Genomic DNA, 14,618 nt, shown 5'->3' on the forward strand with positions numbered 1-14,618 from the left:
TCATATTGCCAGATTTTATTTTACTTGTAGTGACTTACTAGTGTATGTAAATATTTCTTTTTTTTCCCAACTGGAGTGGCAGTTCAATAAAGTTTTTAAGGTGAACAAAGATATAACTTCATCCTATCATGTGTGAGTGTTGGATGTACCAAAAAGAACAGGAGTACTTGTGGCACCTTAGAGACTAACAAATTTATTAGAGCATAAGCTTTCGTGGGCTACAACCCACTTCTTCGGATGCATATAGAGTGAAACCCTCATTTCTCTTCCATGGAAGCTATGCTTTCCAGCCGTGGGGATTAATCATTACTCTATATGCATCCGAAGAAGTGGGTTGTAGCCCACGAAAGCTTATGCTCTAATAAATTTGTTAGTCTCTAAGGTGCCACAAGTACTCCTGTTCTTTTTGCGGATACGACTAACACGGCTGCTACTCTGAAACCTTGGATGTACCAATTATTCATTAAGTAGATGCCAGCTCTCAAGACCTTGGGAATAAAGAATTTCAAGAGAACCTGAATGAACATCTCAAAATTCAACACATTGACAAATATTGCAGTCTTATTGACTACTCTGTAGGTGTAATGTGATTGTATTTCTTTATATAAGTTTGCACTGTAGCCTTTGGTGCATGCTTGCGTTTTCCGTCTAAGTATTTAAAATTGCACTTTTGTTGGAGAAAATAAGATAAAGTAGTGATCCCACTGTTTTTTTTTCTTTTTGGCTAACCTTGAGTAGTTGTGATATCCTGATCTGTGGGGTCGTGGCACGTTTCTTGGTAGTGCAATTAGATATGAAGAACAGTAGTTTCTGAGAGATGTTACGTTGTGACAAAGCAGGTAACCTCTAGGTACTCATTTGGCATGGGATTCCTTTAACATCTCATATCTTCTGTGAATGTCAAAATGGAGTCCCCAGGCTAATGGCTGTAATTGTGTGGATAGCATGCTAGAGTTCACTTAAAGTTAGGGAAATAAATGATACTCTGCTTCACAAAGTCAAATTTTATTTTAAAAATGTGACCTATAAATATATTTCTTTTTAAAAAACCAGGCTACATGATGCTGGTTACATTTCTATGTAAATTTATTGACTTTTTTTTTTTGTTACCTCATGGAAAATTTATGATACTTCTTGTTTAGAAACCACTGAAATCACTGGACTGTTCAGGTAAGGGTTATATCGATTGCCAGAAAGGCCTAACGCAATGTCCATTAAAGTCTGTGGAAGATCCAGGTGTCAGCTTTCTTGTAACCATTGTTTTGTGTCTCCCCCAACCAAAAAACCAATGTAGTAATATAATAGCAGTTTTGTCTATAATAAATCCCAAATTTCACCATTGCCTGAGTAGACTATTGTCTGAAGTTCCCAGAAGTAGTTCATATTATGGAAAGATCATACTCTGAGTTTACATTAGCAAATGGTTGCTATTATTACTATTATTAGTATTATGGATGCTTGAATATTTTGCACGCAAGTTACTTTTAAATTGGCTCCCTCGTTTCTCTTCCATGGAAGCTATGCTTTCCAGCCGTGGGGATTAATCATTACTCTTTCTAGGAGAAACTGCAGAATTTCTCCTCTCTTGGGTACAGCTGAACACATTAAACAGAGTCCTCATGTCTTTCAGCTGCAGAGAGTGACATGTGAGGCGACGGTCTAAAATAATGAGGGTCATGAGACAAATAGTGCACAAAGTGTAATTTGATGTAAAATGAATTTCTGTAAACTGGCTGCCATTTTGTATAATCTCAGTTTCATGAGTCTGCATTTTTATGTAAACAATCCACAGTAGAATAAGAAAGTGAGAACTTCAGCGGGACTGAGCTGCACCACTGAAGTCAGTGGGAATTTTGATATTACAGATTTGGTTTGTGCAGGGGAGAGGTAAACTTACTTTAAAGTAAGAGATAGTTGGAAGGGATGTAATTCACTGACTCTCTTCAAACTGATTTCTATATGTAGATGGTCTCTTGACAATGGCTGTAGGGAGATGCAGTTGAAGATGATCAAGAAGCTCAATTCTTTCCTTCTTTCAGGTTCTTGCTTGAATGAATGATGGGCCTTTTCCCTATATCAGCCAGAGAGAGCTGTTACGATGCTGATGGTGCAAATGCCATACTGGGCCCACATCCTGCAGTCTTTTCTTGGTTAAAATGACATCAATGAGTATTTTTATCTGAGTGAGGACTGCATGATCAACCCCACTGTATTTTATAAGGACTTCCTTAAGAGATATCAGCACTGGATGGTGAGTCAGCCAACAAAGACGATTAACAAAGCAGTAAGCTAAATAAGGACATTTCTCTTAACCACCAGCTATTCTGAGCATGAAATGTTCCTAGTCCTCACTGACCTTTCCAGCTTTTTAAAAACAAAAATTACTTAAATAGAAGACTGTACTCAAAACCCATCCCATTTCTGTGATCTTACCAGAAAGTTACCTCAAGCAACAGCTTTGGCTTAACATTTTAAAGCATGCGTGTAGATCGGGGTGTCCAACCTGTGTCTGAGAAGAAGCCAGAATTTGCCAATGTACATTGCCAAAGAGCCACAGTATTATGTCAGCAGCCCCCATCAGCTCCCCCGCCCCGCCTGCCAGCCGCCCCGCCATCAGCGCCTCCCCTCCCTCCCTGTGCCTCACGCAGGAGGCTCTGGGGGGCAAGGAGAAGAGCGAGGGCGTGGCAGGCTCGGAGAAGGGGTCTGGAAGGGACAGGGCCTTGGGGGAAGGGGTGAAGTGGGGGCAGGGCCTGTTGCAGAGGCAGGGGTTGAACAGTGAGCATTGGAAAGTTGTCACCTGTAGCTCCAGCCCCGGACTCGGTGTCTATGCAAGGAGCCGCATATTAACCTCTGAAGAGCCGAATGCAGCTCCAGAGCCACAAGTTGGCCATCCCATGTGTAGATGATATATTAAAATGTGTACACATTCTTGCATTGAATCCTGCAGGGAGTGGAAATGCATTAGCATAGTCTTTCTTCGCTCAATGTCCATTGCGACCCAGACTTGTGGAGTAGAAAAAGTTTGCCTCTGCAGCAGTTTTATGAAAGAAGATTGTCCCTCCGATAGAACTAAGAAACTACTATTGTTATCAGGGAAGGCTTATAGATATTTTTTGGAGCCCTGAGCCCTGTATGAGTTTAGAAGCTGTACTTTTTTCACAAGTGCAGTTAAAGAACCAACAATGGTCTTCTCCTATCCTCTGTTTTTCAAGGATTTATAACTTTACCATAAAAATTGCCATGAACAGAATTTGGCTGAAGGCTTATTTTTGTACTATATCTGAAAAAAAATTAGCCCTTTAAAAAATATAAGTTTCATAGTAGAATTTTGCAAGTTGTCACTCAGGTGTATTAGACAAGTGCCTTTACATGCATTGTAGAGCTCCCACATCGTCATTTCTCTTCATTGCTGACCCGCTTTCTTTGCCTCTCTATGATACATCCCTCCCTTCTTGGTTTTCTGCACCTTTCTTCCTCTTTTTTTCTCTATGGACTCTGCCCTTCTTTCTCCTGATTTCTCTCTCCTTCTGTCTCTTCTTTCCTTCTCCACTCCCAGGTCCAGGGCCGACTCCAGCATTTCTGCCGCCCCAAGCAAAAAAAAAAAAAAAAAAAAAAAAAAAGCCGCGATCGGCAGCGGCAGTTCAGCGGCAGGTCCTTCGCTCCTAGAGGGAGTGAGGGACCTACCGCCCCCGAATTGCCACAGGTGCCGCCCCTCTCCCTTGGCCACCCCAAGCACCTGCTTGTTAAGCTGGTGCCTGGAGCCGGCCCTGCCCAGGTCCACTGGTTCTCCCTTGATTCATCACTCCCTTCACTGATGACCTGTCCCTTGTTACAGGCAGTCACAAAACCAGATCAACAGCTTGGAGATTGGATGGAAGGATGGTTTTTGGTTAAGTGACTGGGACTGGGTTTTGGGAGATCTGGGTTCATAACCTGGCTTTATCACAGACTAACCGTGTGACCTTGAGCAGGGCACGCAACCTCTCCATGATTCAGTTGGCATCTGTAAAATGGGGTTAATATTTTCATATTGTTTATTTATATTGCAAGTTTGTTGGGTTAAGGATGACCTCTTATTATGTGTTTGAACATTGCCTAGCACAGTGAGGCCCTGATGTTGGTTGGGGTTCTTAGGTGCTATTGGAATGCAAATAATAATGGAGAAATGGAGACTGGGCTGGAGAGGCCTAATAAACTGGTCTCTTCTGCAGTGAAAAGCCTGAACAACAACCTGAAGTGTCTTTGTGGGAATATACATTGATACGTTAATTTATTTAGTGCATGTGTGCCTTACACATTTTTTCCACCAATTTCATGATGATTTCTTAGAGCGCAGATTTAACTTCCCTGCTTCTGCAATTGAACAATGTGCAGACTTAGGAGTGCCACAATTTGGACTTACGTCAGTCTGTCTGTTCCATACATATTTTAAAAATAGTGTGAAACAATCTAACCTTATGAGAAATAAATATCTGTGTAAAACAGATATTTAAAGCAAATAGTCTCCCCATGCCACAGTAAGTCTGCCTTACAAGTGAACTTCAAGACTAGTGTGAAAATTCAGTAAAGGACAGGAATATGTGCAGAACCATAGGCTGTGTGGTACATTCAGACTCATCCTCTGGCATTTCCTGGTTTGCCAACATCCCAGGATGCCTCATTTTGTGACACCATTAGTACTATTCATTATTTGTATTACTGGAGTGTCTACGAGCCATGGACCAGGACCCCATTGTGCTAGGCACTGTCACACACAACAGCAACAACTTGTCCCTACCTCTGCCCCAAGGAGATTCATAGGGTTCCATCAATGATAGTCCCAGGATGTGTTGAGTGCACCAGGAAGTGCTGGAGAACTTCCCATTGGGTGAGGGAGACTTATGAGTAGATATTAGTGAGTAGAGATGACCCACTGCTTGCTTGCTCAAATTTATGGTTTTATGTTTAGTATGAGTGAGAATGGGTCTGTGTGTGTGTGTGTGTGTGTGTGTGTGTGTGTGTTGTGTTGGGAGATTTTGTGTGGGTGGCAAATGGGTGTATGGTATGATGAGGGGCTATGTGCATTTGGAGTTTTTGTGTGTGCGGATTGTAATTGATTTATGTCTGGGGTTTGCGCTGGGTGATTTTGTGGTGACTTGTGTAAGTGGTGAATGAAGAGCGTATGCTGTGGTGAGGGGTTGTATGTGTTTGGGGTTATTGTGTGTACTGGTTGTATTGTGTCAGTGGTTTTGAAGAACTGTAGTAGTTGGACCAAGTAATGCACCATCTGTGCAGTCTTTCTCATACAACTTTTTTGCATGCAAACTAACTGTAGCATAAGGTTGGTGATTGGTTGAACTACCTCTAATGTAACAATAGTCTAGGATTCTTGGCATGGCATAGCTACCTGCCTTGCTGTTGCATAGGTGTAATTCGTAAAGTCAAAATGGCTGAGAACTTAAAAACTGAACAGGAACAGACTATGAATCCTAGTGATGATTGAATCTGTTGATATTCTGAACGAAAAGAGCTCACAACCATGCTTGTAGCTGTTTCCATCGCTTCATGCTGACTCAACAGGAATTCTAGGCTTCACAGTGACACACAGACAGGTATCAATCATGGACTCTTACTATACGGATAATATATATCTGTGCTGAATGCTACTCTGAGCTTAATTAGTGGGAGCATTTGTGCCTAGTACTGTGGTGATTGGTGCATTGGTAGATAACATTCAGTGTGTAAATATGGGGTTAGCTCAGTTTTCACTTTAACTTTGCAGTTCACTTTCAATAACGTGTCTTGCATTCAGCTAAGGCAGAAATTCCATCCTTAACCTGTGTTAACTTGTGTTCTGTGATATTTATTGTTTTAAGGCTCGGTTATAGGCAAGCACATCCTCTGTGAAACGTTGGCAAAAAGGAGTGGCTTGCTGGAAAAATGGCATTTCTGACTTCTCTTAATTTCTGGGTGATTTTAGTTTAAGATGAATGAGTAATAATATTTAACCGTCTTTGTACAAGAGCATATTTTACATTTTTGTTTGAGTGGTCACAGTTTGTATACAACAGCAATTCATCAAGTTAGAACTGGACAATTGCATATGCAAACTGGAGTGATGGAGAGGGAGAGAAAATAACTAGAGTGAGCGTCTATACTCTGGGGTAATGAGAATGATGACTCAAAATAAAAAGCTGTCTCTTTATCCCAGGGGTCTGATATGTGGTAGAGTGACTAGATCTCATGCATTATTCATTGCCATCAGCTTCTGCTGTGATGTAGGTGTTTATCACATGAGTGGTGCCTTGGATTGCAGCGGAAAAGGTGAGTGTGAGCTGACTACTTATTTCTCAGGACTGCCTTTCTCCAATATAATCTGGTCTCTCAAGTATGGTAGGTCTGCCAAGAGAATTCGGACATTTTGGGGATGTTTTTCTCTCCAATAAACATCTTCTACAGCTACATCTCTAATCACCTCATTTCCTTGTGCTTGCTTTCTGCCATCTACATAAGCGTGAGCCCTGAGGGCTTTATTCCTCACTCTTGCTTTCAGGCAGAGAACAAATTCTGGATTTGTTTCTCACATTTATTGAAATACTTGTCTATCCAATCAGATCTTGCTATATTTTGTGAGCTGGCAAGAGCTGGATTTTTAGCTGAAAGCTCCAAGGCCACTTTATTCATATATTTTGATCAAAGTTATTTTATTTCCACTTTTTTTTTATTTCTCTTGAATTTTGATTTAGCCTTCAGAGTGTTTCCAAAGCAGAATTGTTTTGCTGCTGAGGTGGAAACAGGGAGTCTTTTCATAATTGAAGCTTTTGTGGGCTCTGAAGCCTGGATCACAAGAGACAGATGGAAGCAAAATAAGGCCTGGCTACCATCCATCCACTGGGAAAATGTGTATTGCAATGGTTCTCAGGCTGTGATCTGTGGACTACTCTTGGTTTGGTGGTGCGCTTCCATGTGGTCCATAAGCTGCTTTTCACAGTAATGACAAATCAGTCGGCCTGTCTTTTAAAGATTACAGGGACGGTTTTGCAACATCTTCTCCCTGTCTGTTTTTTTATTGGTGGTATTGCAGTGCAAGTTGAGCTGCACTCACATTTGTGGATGACCCCAAAATTGAAGAAAAGTAATAGACCCAAACTTCAAAATGACTAACAGAGACTAGAGCAGTGGGGGGTGTAGGCAAGGAGGGGATACTCGAACCTAATTAATGTAAAGCCCTACATCCAAAAAGGGGTAATTAGCATCAATACAAAAAGCAGGGACTGCAATAAAGTAGCTATAAACTATAGCATCAGCGTGATTTGTTTTTCATCTTGTCTTGGTGTCATTCATAAATAACCAAGCACTCCCGTTCCTACAGGGAAGGAGTGAAATTTGGAATGGGAGGTTGTCTTAATAAATGGGCCACAATATGAAAAGATGGAGCACCACTTATGTATTGCTTTCTATTTGATGTGTGCACCAAGACCTTCAAACAGAATAGCAGCTATGTTTCTGAAACAGTCCTCTCACCTTGAATAGTTGGTGCAGCATTAGGAAGCTTGATTTAATTAATAGTGGAAACTTTGACTCCCAAGGCTGGTGTCTCAAAATGTATTTTCTTAATTTCCTTTACTAGTAGAATATAACTAAAAGCAGCAGAGTCAGCCTGATGGTGTAATGATTTATCGTGTGCTATTATATGGGTAAATCAGAATTTGAGGATTTGATTGATTGCACACAATCTGGCAGGACCAGGGTGATCTGGCGTCAGCACTCTATTGCCATGAATAAAAAATGTACCTTCCATTTTCTCAGGGAAGCAGATACTGAGTTATGAAAGGGGATCAACCCTACAGTCTCTCATTTTGTACTGTGGTGCTACGGGAGCGAATACGTGATCTTGTGCATGCCGAGCTGTAGGTGGTAGTGCCCGATCATACGTGACAAGTCCCGCGTCCCCCATGGAAAACCAGAACAGTGCCCTGTCAAGCAGGAGTGTTTTGAGGTAATGAAGGGAAGGCAGGGGTGAAGAGAGGAAACAGTACATGAACATGCAGCTTTTCAAGAATGTTTGGATCAATGTCCCCTACCCCTCTACTTTAGCTCTGAAATTTGTGTACTCCAGAGCACTGTGCAGAGATGCCTGGTGTCTTGAGTGGTAAATTTACAGTAAATTCAGAAGCAACTAAAGGTCCAGGGAGTAGCCATCCACAAGAACCAATTACAAACTTTAACTATCCTAAATGCATAGAGCACCTGGCATCTTCTTTTGCTCCACTTCAGACTTTAAAGCAGTTGAAGAACATGGTGATGTCATGTGATAGACAGTTCACTGTGCATCCATGTCAAGGATATAGGTTTGTGAGGGCTGGACTTCACCGGTAAGTAACATCGGCATAGCTATGTCTCTCAGGGGTGTGAAAACTCCACACCCCTGAGAGACATAGTTAAGTTGAAATAACCCCCAGTGTAGACAGTGCTAGGTCAATGGAAGAATTCTTCTGTCGAACTAGCTACTACCTCTCAGGGAGGTGGATTACCTACAGTGATAGGAGAAAGCCCTTCTGTTGCTGTAGTAAGTGTCTATACTGAAGCGCTGCAGCAGTGTTGTAAGTGTAGACATAGCCTGAGTGACCCATTCTTCTGGACACTAGGTCCAAACGTGGATCTGATCCAGCTCTAATTGGGGTTTATGTGTAAAGCAGCACTAAATGGAGAAATTACAGTGATTTTATTGTTTCATGATATTTGGTATTTTTCTTAAATCCTTGCTCCTTGAGCCATTTGATTATTTGAGAATCTCAGTTTTCATTTACAAACGAACAAAACCCTGTGTTTCTAGTCCCCATGATTGCAGAGAAAAACTTGAAAACGTGAACCTGAAAGGCCCAAAATCCAGAAAAACCCCAAATTTATTATTTTTAAAAAATCTCATTTTTGAACTTTTGGGGTTGGGATTACTGAAAAGTGTTTGTAAAATATATAAATAAAGTAATACCTACTCTGAAATCCCTCAAACGTTTTAGTCACTGTTGCAAAAAAGGGAGATTCTCCTTCCTATACGTTGAAATGGGATAGGGAGAAATGAAAGCCTGTTTTCAAAAGTTAGTGTGTTTAACTGCAACAAAAATTAGTGAGGGGAAGAAAAACAGCATAAAATAGATTCTTTCTTCTCCTTTAGGCTCTCTAGGTCACAAAATGTATTAATATGTAAAATGCTTGCCTTTGAAGGTTTGTCTAATGTTTAATGAATATTTGGCACAGGCTGTTCTCAAAGAAGCTGAGTATTTTTTTCCAATGAGAAAGGCACATATTAGAAATGACAGGAAATTCTTCAGGCTGTGACAACAATTTTCCTTGCCCTTAGCTTTCCTATAATTCTTTTGAGTGTGGAAGTTAGAGGTTTACTCTTCACTACGTTGGAAGAATCCTTTGCTTATGTCAAATTGAAGTGAAACTTGTTAATATGTCTGGCAGGTTCCTGTACGGCAGTGGCTCTGAAACTTTTTTTTTTACTAGTGACCCCTTTCACATAGCAAACCTCTGAGTGTGACCCCCCCCCTTATAAATTAAAAACACCTTTTAAAATATATTTAACACCATTATAAATGCTGGAGGTAAAGCGGGATTTGGGATGGAGGCTGACAGCTCCCGACCCCCCATGTAATAACCTCGCGACCCCCTGAGGGGTCCCGACCCCCAGTTTGAGAACCCCTGCTGTATGGGGAAATAGTTGAGTTTGTATGAAAACAGTTAAAAATAACTCTTGAAACAAAACAAACAAAAACAAATAACCCAAATAAAACCCCCCTACTACATTTAGAACTTAAAATAATAAATTATTCAGGGGGAATGAGAGAGCAATTCATCCCCCAAATAAATAATCATCCAGTAGCTGTTAAGTATTGACAATATGTGGACACACTCGTCCCTCCATTTTATTAATTTGGGGGGGGGGGGGGTTGTTCATTAGAGGAGTGGGGGGAAAAAAAAAAACCCAGCACAGTTGCAATATCCAGAGGCAATTTCAAATGCGGACATCACAGGCTACTTAAACAGAAAAGCGTGATCCATTCTGATGATAACATAAATAGTGTGTGTGTGTGTGTGTGTGTGTGTGTGTGTGGTGTGTGAGAGAGAGAGAGAGAAGTTTGTGTACATATCTATTCGTATAGATACTGCAGACAGAAAAAAAAAAATATATATATATATATATATAACCCCTCCTACAATAACTCATAATTATAGCTCAGATTTTAACAAAAGTCAGGAAATCTAATGTTATGGTTTCCAGAGCCACTGGAACCCTGCCAAAGTGCCCGTACGTGCAGTATGTATTAATTTGGCAGATTTATGATTACTGTGCAAGCCATAACTCCCTTCACAAGTTCCTTTCCTCCTGCACAGAGATATGATATGATATAGGGAACCATTACAGGGGTAGAGGAAGGGTTCAGAGGTGACATTGTCCCTCTTAACAATTGTTGTGTTCCCTGGTGCCAACAGACTGTGCCCTGCTGTTTCCAACAAACCGTCTCTTTGAGGGAGAAAGCAGAAGAGAATTCTTTATTTACCACAGATAGTATCTCAACAATGACCTCTGCTGGAACACTGGCTATCTGCTCTTCATCGGACAGCATCAGAGAAATACCTACAGCTGCCTCACAGGGGTTATGAACAGAAACTGCTATTTAAAAATAAAGACCCAGATTCTCAGCTGATGTAGATTGGCATAGTTCCATTGAAGTCAACGGAATTACGTTTATCTATGCTAGCTAAGAAAATGTTTCAAGTTTCCTTTTCTTCCTTTCTCTTAAAACCAGATGAAGTTTCACTGCCCCAGAACATACCGTTTTTACCAAGTATAGTTAGAAAGAAAAATACATGGAGAATAGCTGCAGTGGTTCCTTCATCAGCAAGTTTCGTCTTAACCTCAGTTATTTCACATTAATCTGAGAAATAAGTGTGGAGCCTATATCTCTTCGTATAGAATTACCCCACTGTTTATAGGGCATTGAGAAAGTGACCTTTGTTCCAACATCTTACAGTGGTTATGGCTCCCAAATCTTAACCTTGCCATCTGGTTCTTACTGAAATTCAGTAACACATACGGTCATCTTCCATGCTGATATGCTGTCATTTCAGTATTGCTCAGTGGCTCATTCATTTGGGCTACAGGTTTCTTTGATCACTGAGAATCCCAGCTTTTGAAAACATTTTGCCTGATTTTGAGTTTTCTGTAGTTTCCTTACACTTCTCCAGAGAAGGGATCCCCTTAATAAAGAGAGTGGTGAACCTCTTAAAATCAGAGGTAGCCATCTTTATAAGTATGTTCTCGAAGTCACTCCAGTTGATTTGTAGCAATATGTACTTGGCCTTCCAGTTTGGTCATTTGTGAGTGCTAAGTATTGCTAATTTTTTTTATGGAGGATATCAATAACTGCATATTATCTGTCTTCCAATGTACTGCTAATTCATTAATTGAATTAACCTGGATTGTGTGGTCTGGGAGACTGACCTTGCTGCAGCTTTGGCTGTCTGGGATCCCATTTGGGAGACTAAGGTTTGTAGTCAGGGGCAAAAAAAAATTTTTTTTCTTCTCTTCCCTCCTCCACTAATTGTTTTCAAACCTCCCCAGTTCAGAGGTGCAGTAAATAGTGGTGTAAATGACATGCGGGAAGGTGGGTGTACACTGCAGGCCGGGGGGAGAGGACTGTAGCCTGAAGAGTAGTCAACAGGAGGATATAAGATGGAGTGTGCATTTACACCCATTTCAGGAACTTACACCATTATTTCTGGCACCGTTGAATTGACCCCCTGTGTATCTTGAGAAAGCTTTGCTTTGTGACTTGCTGCCAAATGTTATTGCCCTTTCTTGGAAAACTCTGAGAAATAGTTTGAAAAGGTCAGTTCTGTTACCAAGCTCTGCAGACGGTCTGGTGAGCCATCATTTAATAGCTCTCCCTCCTCCTTATGTGGGCACATGCCCCCAACCTATCTTGTTTATCCTGGTTTTTAAATTCAAGGTGCTGAATGTAATTACACCACATTATGGGTGCACTTTCCAAATTTAGGGAAATTTCAACAAATCTGTCGTTGGCTAACTATGGAAGTGATGGTTGGAAAACCCTAACTGGTTTTTTTGTGCACTTGGTGTTTCTTTGTTTCTTAGGGAAGTATGGTGATTTGTATCTGTAGTGCTTCTTTGTTCTGCTGTCTACTAATGAAAATAATCCTGAACTGAGAGGTGTTGGTGTTAATCTTGTTTTATAAATTTTCAATCACAACAGATTTGTTTAAGCTTTTTTTTTATTGCTTCCATGGAGGGCTGGCGCAACCTATTAGGCGACCTAGGTGGTCGCCTACAGCGCTACAATTTGGGGGGCGGCGACCGTGGCAGTATTTCGGCGGCGGGACCTTCCGCCGCCTCTGTGGGGGGCAGCATTTCGGGGCGGGACCTTCCGCCGCCTAGGGCGGCAGAAAAGCTGGCAGCGCTCCTGCTTCCATGTTTAGTTATAGACATGAAATGCATTTTAATCTGTCCATTTTTATTTTTAAAAAATAAATTATTGTTGTAAGGTCTGTAGTTTGGTTGGGCTCAGTGTATAGTAGATTGGGTTTCATCTTTAGAACCTGGAGGGCTAAACTTGATGGTCTTCAGACTTAGGCCTCTATTTCTGCAAACACAAATGCGTAACTGCTTATACTCGTGAGTTGTCCCCTTGAAATCATTACTCGTGTATAAAGTTGAGCAAGTACGCAAGTGTTAAAAGGATTAGGTCCTTAGCTCTTATCCTTGAACAAAAATGTTTTCTGTAGATGGACCTAGTCAAAAGCAGAGAAAAATCTTCAGTCACCTGATGATAGCTTGAAGTTTAATGCTGTATTGCGTATAACCTAGTGTTTTTAAACACTGAAGACTAATCTTCTTGTTAGTTATGGACATCGATTTCAACTGATGGATCAGGAAGTTGGGCAGTTTGTTTCTCTTCTGTTTTTTCCTGTAGACATGAATGGATGAAACGTTCTGTAGGATTAACTAAAAAGTGAATTTGAAGTTCTATAATTTGAAATAATGAGTTTCACTATTGATCTTTTTCTTTGAAACATCTTAGGAGGGGTGATACCATTTTTTTTTTTAAGTTCATTTTGCGTTGCATCAAGTTTAGAAGTGTGACTAAGAAGATAAAAGTTCTTGTAATGTCAGTCATCTCTTGCCAATGATATGTTGCATTTTGGTACTTTGGGGGGTTTATAGTAAATGGACTTCTAACAGAACAAGACCGCTTTAAGATGGACATGAGAGGTTTCATTTCTCTTTTAAAAACAGACAGAACTTTGGTTTGATTTAGAGTTCTGCTTTTGCTAAAGAAAAAATGTATTTTTCTTGTTGGGGGTACTTTAAAACAGTGCAGTGAATAAGATTTGGATCTTCGGGTCTATCATATTTACATCCCACACTGCCTGGCTCCAGATATAAAGTAGAAATGGTAACTTCCTACCTAGAAATCTAGTTACTTTGAACATGTGTTTTCTTGTTGTAAAATAAGTATCTGTTTTGTGTAGATCTGTTGTTGTTGGGTTGTCTCTAGGGGGTTCTCAAGACAATTTTTTTGATAGCCTCGGAGTGTAGCCACACTTTCCCCTAAAAGTTGGGGGTTGGACTAGATGATCTCCTGAGGTCCCTTCCAACCCTGATATTCTATGATTCTATGAAAATACTTAATTAGCTTTAGGAAAAACAAATAAATATGTGCATATACATGTCCAAATCATTGTAATGTATCTATTGCTAGCTAGGATGCCTCTTGTGAAAAGTGATATTAACAACATACAAGTATCACTTTTCACAGGAGACTTACTCAGCCCTGCCAAGCCTGGGGACAAATTAAGCCCTGGATGGGAGGGTTGGGGAGGCAGCGGGGTCCGGGGCAATGGGGGTGGGTGGGTGGATGGGGGGGGGTCGAGAGAGGCAACGGGGGCCTGGAGCCTGAAGCCCCTTGTCCAGAACCTTGCCACCCCAGGGCTGAAGCCCAAACCCTGAGCCCCACTGCCCCTGGGAAGGTGGGGAACTCACCAGCTGCCTGCTCCTACAGCGTTGTGCCCCAAGTGTCTCCAGAGAGGGGCAGGGACCAACTCCTGCTGCTGGCCCCAGCAATCAACACCAAGGCGGTGCATGCAGGAGCACCAGGGAGGGGGAAGGGCCGCTACTTTGCCCCCCTTCCATCACAGCCCAGGAGGCTGTGGCCACAAGAAAAGCCCCTGATGGTCGCATACATCACAGTGGCCGCACTTGAGAAATGCCTAGTATTTGTGGTAGAAAGAATCTTTGTTTCTGCAACTGTATTAAGATTCCAATATATTTTCAGTACTCAAAAGCCTCACCCTTTATCATTTGTCTAGAGTGGGAGAGACCATGCTGTTGGGATCTGGACTGACATACAGTGTACAGATTGCAAGACTACTGTTTCCAAATACATTTATTCCTTTCCCAAAAAATAGACTAGTTGCTTGGTTCCTTTAAGAACCAAACCGAAAACACTTTTAATGTTATATTATAAACCTGGTGTTAGTGACTTTGCCTTTTTCAGGGTTTGGTATTCATCTGCGTTAATTTTTAAAGGCACATGTTTTATTTTCATACT

At 41.2% G+C, this 14,618-nt stretch overlaps 1 protein-coding gene across 1 annotated transcript in view; it reads left to right on the plus strand.

Annotated features, from left to right (window-relative positions):
* APBB2 (amyloid beta precursor protein binding family B member 2) overlaps window positions 1-14,618 on the plus strand; it is a 356,971-nt gene that overhangs the window by 100,538 nt on the left and 241,815 nt on the right. The gene's annotated exons all lie outside the window — the stretch shown is intronic.

This window comes from Emys orbicularis, chromosome 5 (assembly GCF_028017835.1).
Source record: "Emys orbicularis isolate rEmyOrb1 chromosome 5, rEmyOrb1.hap1, whole genome shotgun sequence".
Taxonomy (NCBI): Eukaryota; Metazoa; Chordata; order Testudines; family Emydidae; genus Emys; species Emys orbicularis.